The sequence below is a fragment of the Mustelus asterias genome, chromosome 26 (genome assembly GCF_964213995.1).
Source record: "Mustelus asterias chromosome 26, sMusAst1.hap1.1, whole genome shotgun sequence".
Lineage (NCBI taxonomy): Eukaryota > Metazoa > Chordata > Chondrichthyes > Carcharhiniformes > Triakidae > Mustelus > Mustelus asterias.
This window is the reverse complement of record NC_135826.1, coordinates 452711-460021: the sequence shown is the minus strand read 5'-3', so window position 1 is coordinate 460021 and position 7311 is coordinate 452711. Positions and strand designations below refer to the sequence as shown.

The 7311-nt window shown below is 59.4% G+C and overlaps 1 protein-coding gene across 3 annotated transcripts in view; it reads right to left on the bottom strand.

Annotated features, from left to right (window-relative positions):
- wdr55 (WD repeat domain 55) overlaps positions 1–7311 on the bottom strand; it is an 85680-nt gene that overhangs the window by 29596 nt on the left and 48773 nt on the right. The window contains exon 1 of one of the 3 annotated variants that reach the window (XM_078198051.1): positions 3136–3196. The exons of 1 other annotated variant lie outside the window; for it this stretch is intronic. The gene's annotated coding sequence lies outside the window, so the exon portion shown is untranslated. Of the gene's footprint in view, positions 1–3094; positions 3197–7311 lie in introns of those variants that run through there. One more of the 3 variants, XM_078198052.1, reaches the window with a different exon arrangement.

The window sequence follows — 7311 nt, the reverse complement described above, 5'->3', positions numbered from 1 at the left end:
CCACCGCCTCTCCCCCAACACCCCCCCCACCGCCTCTCCCCCAACCCCCCCCCCCCGCCGCCTCTCCCCCAACACCCCCCCCCGCCGCCTCTCCCCCAACCCCCCCACCGCCGCCCCCCCAACCTCTCCCCCGCCGCCTCTCCCCCAACAGCCTCTCCCCCAACACCCCCCCCGCCGCCTCTCCCCCCAGCGGCCCCCCCGCCACCTCTCCCCCAACACCCCCAACGGCCCCCCGCCGCCTCTCCCCCAACACCCCCGCCGCCTCTCCCCCGCCGCCTCTCCCCCGCCGCCCCCCCCCTCGCCGCCTCTCCCCCCCGCCTCTCCCCCCAACACCCCCCCCACCTCTCCCCCAACACCCCCCCCACCGCCTCTCCCCCAACACACCCCCCCACCGCCTCTCCCCCAACACACCCCCACCGCCTCTCCCCCAACACCCCCCCCCACCGCCTCTCCCCCAACACCCCCCCCCCACCGCCTCTCCCCCAACACCCCCCCCCCACCGCCTCTCCCCCAACACCCCCCCCCACCGCCTCTCCCCCAATACCCCCCCCACCGCCTCTCCCCCAACACCCCCCCCCCACCGCCTCTCCCCCAACACTCCCCCCCACCGCCTCTCCCCCAACACTCCCCCCACCGCCTCTCCCCCAACACCCCCCCCCCCACCGCCTCTCCCCCAACCACCGCCTCTCCCCCAACCACCGCCTCTCCCCCAACCACCGCCTCTCCCCCAACCACCGCCCCAACCGCCTCTCCCCCAACACCCCCCCCCACCGCCTCTCCCCCAACACCCCCCCCACCGCCTCTCCCCCAACATCCCCCCCACCGCCTCTCCCCAAACATCCCCCCCCACCGCCTCTCCCCCAACATCCCCCCCCACCGCCTCTCCCCCAACATCCCCCCCCCACCGCCTCTCCCCCAACATCCCCCCCCCACCGCCTCTCCCCCAACATCCCCCCCCCACCGCCTCTCCCCCAACATCCCCCCCCCCCACCGCCTCTCCCCCAACATCCCCCCCCCCACCGCCTCTCCCCCAACATCCCCCCCCCCACCGCCTCTCCCCCAACATCCCCCCCCCACCGCCTCTCCCCCAACATCCCCCCCCACCGCCTCTCCCCCAACATCCCCCCCCCCACCGCCTCTCCCCCAACATCCCCCCCCCCACCGCCTCTCCCCCAACATCCCCCCCCCCACCGCCTCTCCCCCAACACTCCCCCCACCGCCTCTCCCCCAACACTCCCCCCACCGCCTCTCCCCCAACACCCCCCCCCCACCGCCTCTCCCCCAACCACCGCCTCTCCCCCAACCACCGCCTCTCCCCCAACCTCCTCCTCTCCCCCAACCACCGCCTCTCCCCCAACCACCGCCCCAACCGCCTCTCCCCCAACACCCCCCCCCACCGCCTCTCCCCCAACACCCCCCCCACCGCCTCTCCCCCAACATCCCCCCCACCGCCTCTCCCCAAACATCCCCCCCCCACCGCCTCTCCCCCAACATCCCCCCCCCACCGCCTCTCCCCCAACATCCCCCCCCCACCGCCTCTCCCCCAACATCCCCCCCCCCACCGCCTCTCCCCCAACATCCCCCCCCCACCGCCTCTCCCCCAACATCCCCCCCCCCACCGCCTCTCCCCCAACATCCCCCCCCACCGCCTCTCCCCCAACATCCCCCCCCCCACCGCCTCTCCCCCAACATCCCCCCCCCCACCGCCTCTCCCCCAACATCCCCCCCCCACCGCCTCTCCCCCAACATCCCCCCCACCGCCTCTCCCCCAACATCCCCCCCCCCCACCGCCTCTCCCCCAACATCCCCCCCCCCACCGCCTCTCCCCCAACATCCCCCCCCCACCGCCTCTCCCCCAACATCCCCCCCCCACCGCCTCTCCCCCAACATCCCCCCCCCACCGCCTCTCCCCCACCGCCTCTCCCCCAACATCCCCCCCCCACCGCCTCTCCCCCAACATCCCCCCCCCCACCGCCTCTCCCCCAACATCCCCCCCCCCACCGCCTCTCCCCCAACATCCCCCCCCACCGCCTCTCCCCCAACATCCGCCCCCCCCCACCGCCTCTCCCCCAACATCCCCCCCCCCCCCACCGCCTCTCCCCCAACATCCCCCCCCCCCCACCGCCTCTCCCCCAACATCCCCCCCCCCACCGCCTCTCCCCCAACATCCCCCCCCCCACCGCCTCTCCCCCAACATCCCCCCCCCACCGCCTCTCCCCCAACACCCCCCCCGCCTCTCCCCCAACACCCCCCCCACCGCCTCTCCCCCAACGCCTCTCCCCCACCGCCTCTCCCCCAACATCCCCCCCCCACCGCCTCTCCCCCAACATCCCCCCCCCCACCGCCTCTCCCCCAACATCCCCCCCCACCGCCTCTCCCCCAACATCCGCCCCCCCCCACCGCCTCTCCCCCAACATCCCCCCCCCCCCACCGCCTCTCCCCCAACATCCCCCCCCCCCCACCGCCTCTCCCCCAACATCCCCCCCCCCCCCCACCGCCTCTCCCCCAACATCCCCCCCCCCCACCGCCTTTCCCCCAACACCCCCCCCACCGCCTCTCCCCCAACACCCCCCCCACCGCCTCTCCCCCAACACCCCCCCCACCGCCTCTCCCCCAACACCCCCCCCACCGCCTCTCCCCCAACACCCCCCCCACCGCCTCTCCCCCAACACCCCCCCCCACCGCCTCTCCCCCAACACCCCCCCCCCACCGCCTCTCCCCCAACACCCCCCCCCCACCGCCTCTCCCCCAACACCCCCCCCCCACCGCCTCTCCCCCAACACCCCCCCCCCACCGCCTCTCCCCCAACACCCCCCCCCACCGCCTCTCCCCCAACACCCCCCCCCACCGCCTCTCCCCCAACACCCCCCCCCACCGCCTCTCCCCCAACACCCCCCCCCACCGCCTCTCCCCCAACACCCCCCCCCACCGCCTCTCCCCCAACACCCCCCCCCCACCGCCTCTCCCCCAAAACCCCCCCCCACCGCCTCTCCCCCAACACCCCCCCCCACCGCCTCTCCCCCAACACCCCCCCCCACCGCCTCTCCCCCAACACCCCCCCCACCGCCTCTCCCCCTCAGCCCCCAATCTCCACCTCCACTCATTCCCTCGGTTTGTGCTCCGGGATTTTCTCACCATGCGCGCCGCCATTGTGATTCCCAGAATGCCACTGACTGGCAATGACGCCACTGCCGGGAGCCAGGTGACACGGCAGTGACGTTTTGGGGCGGGGCGGAGGTGGTGGCCTCCCCTCAGAGGGCAAAGGTCAGGCCAAGTGTGTTGGGGTCGCGGTGCCCAGCAACAGGAGACAATCTCTCCAGAGGCAGGAGCCGGAAACCCCAATCCCCACAGGCCATTCAGCCCATCGATACAACCTGTTGTATCAATTATGAAATTTGATGAAGCTTTGTTTAACTGTGGCCTCCTGGGATGCTTTGATTTGGAATGCATGACACAGAAAAAGTTGCAGATTTCTGGCTTTATTTTTAGTCTAGCTTTGTAAAGGGTGACTTGAATTCATTTCTTAAATGTAGTTTTTAAAACTTTTAAACTTCTCTGGAATGATAAGAGTAATATGGAGAAAAATATAGTGGAGATGAGAATTAATTATGAAATTAAAACAATTCCTATAAATACTTTGCAGTTCAGAACCAAGATATTTCAGGACCATAGCCTTTCATCAGAACTGGAAAAGATTAGAAATGAGGCAGGGAAAGATGGGGTAGGGAAGAACAAGGAGAAGGGAAGCGACAAAAGGAATGGTGCACAAGAAATGAAATGGTAATGTTGCAAGAAAAAAAAGGCTGATCTAGAAGAGGTATAAATGGGAATTACAGAATCCATACCAGTAGCTACTGTTCGTATGTATTTTAAAAAGGGACAATGAATTCAACAATATTATGTTATAATCAATGTGATTGTACAAGTTCCTAATTGGAAGATTAAATACTATTCTTTGAAAAAAAAGGGGCGGCACGGTAGCACAGTGGTTAGCACTGCTGCTTCACAGCTCCAGGGACCTGGGTTCGATTCCCGGCTTGGGTCACTGTCTGTGTGGAGTTTGCACATTCTCCTCGTGTCGCGTGGGTTTCCTCCGGGTGCTCCGGTTTCCTCCCACAGTCCAAAGATGTGCGGGTTAGGTTGATTGGCCAGGTTAAAAATTGCCCCTTAGTGTCCTGAGATGTGTAGGTTAGAGGGATTAGCGGGTAAATGTGCAGGGATATGGGGGTAGGGCCTGGGTGGGATTGTGGTCGGTGCACACTCGATGGGCCGAATGGCCTGTTTCTGCACTGTAGGGTTTCTATGATTTCCATGAGTCTGCACTGACCACAATCCCACCCAAGCCCCATCCCCATAACAGGACACATTCACCCTGCTAACCCCCCTGACACCAAGGGGCAATTTAGCATAGCCAAGCAACCTAACCCACACATCTTTGGATTGTGAGAGGAAGCAGGCGGCACAATGGAACAGTGGTTAACAGCACCAGGGACCCAGGTTCAATTCTGGCCTTGTGTGGAGTTCACACATTCTCCCCGTGTCTGCATGGGTTTCCTCCGGGCGCTCCGGTTTCCTCCCACACTCCAAAGATGTGCGGGTTAGGTTGATTCGCCGTGGTAAATTGCTCCTTAGTGTTAGGGGGATTAGCTGGGGTAAATGCATGGGGTTATTGGGACAGGGCCTGGGTGGGATTGTGGTTGGTACAGTTTCGATGGGCCAAATGGCCCCTTTCTGCACTGTAGGGATTCTATGAAACCGGAGCACCCGAAGGAAACCCATGCAGACACGGGAAGAACATGCAAACTCCACACAGGCAGTTACCTAAGGCTGGAATTGAACCCAGGTTCCTGGCGCTGAATCTCTACTTCAATCTGAATCCAATTCATGGTCCCACGAAAGAGACAAATAAGATCCAAAGTGAGAAGATAAGATATTGCCCCCCGTCCTGGGCTTGATCCGATGATCTTAGCCAAAATCCCAAGAGGCAATGATATTGGCCTCTTGTTGCTGGAAGCCTGTTCCCTTGTCGGGGCAGCCATCTTCTTTGATTTGATTTGATTTATTATTGTCACATGTATTAGCATACAGTGAAAAGTATTGTTTCTTGACATTATACAGAGAAAGTACACCATTCATAGAGAAGGAAACGAGAGAGTGTCGAATGTAGTGTTACAGTCATAGCTAGGGTGTAGAGAAAGATCAACTTAATGCAAGGTAGGTTCATTCAAAAGTCTGACAGCAGCAGGGAAGAAGCTGTCCTTGAGTCGGTTCTATTGTCTATTAGTCTAAATGTTCTGGTTCCTTTAAACTCTGCACTTTTATTGGTTCTCTCAGCACCTGCTACAAGCCCTGCCTGGCAGGTACGTCCTTCACAACACGGTCAGCTCAATCAGTAGTGGTGCTATTGAGCCATTCTGAAGTTCTCCACCCAAAGTTTGTACCATTGGCAACCTCAATGCTCCCCCCCCGTTGGTGTTCAACATGGAGGAGTAATGATTCGTCCGCTGAGGAGGTCAGTAGATGCTAACCAGCAGGTTTCCTTGCCCTTGTTTGGCCTGATGCAATGAAGTATCATGGGCTTTAGAGTCAATGCCTCTACTGCATAAAGCCTGATTCTGGGACATGCAGGATATACTGCCAACAGAGGAGTCTGCGACAATGGCTGTAGGCAATGATTCAGTGAGCATGACTACTTCAGGCTCTCGCTAGACTAGTCTGTGAGACAGCTCTTCCAATTTTGCACAAATTTCCAGATGTTAGAGAGGAAAGTTGATTGCATAGAGAGTCAAACAGAAAGCACCAGTAAAATTCTGTCAGCTTCTGTGGAGACAAAAACAGAGTTAGCATTTCAAGACCAATATGACCCTTCTTTGGAACTGAAGGGAGATGGAGATGTGTTGGGTTTTATGCGGGTTGAGAAGGGGGGAGGGGGTCAGGTGAAACATTAGGGGTGGGAGTAGAGTTAGGGGTTAGGCAGTAAGGGGGATAAAGGGTGGGGGTTGAGTTTCATGTAGGATTTCAGTTTAGGGGGTTAAGGCTTTAAAGGTTAGGTTGGGAGGTTTGGGGTTGGGTTTTAGATTAGGGTTAGGCTGTGGACAGTCAGAGCCACTTTCAGAAAGAAATATTGAACCATAGAATCCCTATGGTGCAGAAGGAGGCCATTCAGCCCATCGAGTCTGCACCAACTCTCCGACAGAGCACCTTTCCCAGGTCCTGCCCTATTCTTGTAACCCCATGCATTTACCACACTAATGCCCCTAACCTACACATCTTGGGACACTGAGGTGCAATTTACCATGGTGAATCCACTTAACCTGCATATCTTTGGACTGTGGGAGGAACCAGAGCACCCAGAGGAAACCCACACAGACATGAGAGAATGAGCAAACTCCACACAGACGGACCCCAGGTTGGAATCAAACCTGGATCCCTGGCGCTGTGAGACAGCGGTGGTAACCACTAACCATTGAGGTGTGACATCACAAGAATGTTGTAATTTGTTTGGCTGCTTAGGGGCTGAGTCTAAACAACCAGCAAATGAACATATTGGGTAGGAATTGTTATGTAAGGTTTATTACTACTTGTAAAGGGCGGCACGGTAGCACAGTGGTTAGCACTGCTGCTTCACAGCTCCAGGGTCCCGGGTTCGATTCCCGGCTCGGGTCACTGTCTGTGTGGAGTTTGCACATTCTCCTTGTGTCTGCGTGGGTTTCCTCCGGGTGCTCCGGTTTCCTCCCACAGTCCAAAGATGTGCGGGTTAGGTTGATTGGCCAGGTTAAAAATTGCCCCTTAGAGTCCTGGGATGCGTAGGTTAGAGGGATTAGTGGGTAAATATGTGGGGATAGGGGAATAGGGCCTGGGTGGGATTGTGGTCGGTGCAGACTCGATGGGCCGAATGGCCTCCTTCTGCACTGTAGGGTTTCTATGATTTCTATAAAGTGCATCAAATATTAGTAGGTTTTTATCAATATCAGGTTTATTAATTGTAGCAAGGTTTATTAATAACTATAAGCTTTATTCATATTGGTAATATTTTTAGCAGTAATAAGTTTAAATAATAAGTAAAGGTATGGCAGGGCAGCTTCAACTTCGAGAGTGCATATCCTGTGCAATGTGGGAACTCCAGGATGCTCCCCGTGTCCTGGATAACATTTGTGGAGGAAGTGTTTACCACACTAGAGCAATAGTTATAGGGGACTTGATGTTAGGGGTACAGATAGGTGCTTCTGTGGACGTGAAAAAGACTCCAGGGTAGTATGTTGCCTCCCTGGTGCCAGGGTCCAGGATGTCTCTGAATGAGCAGAAAGCATT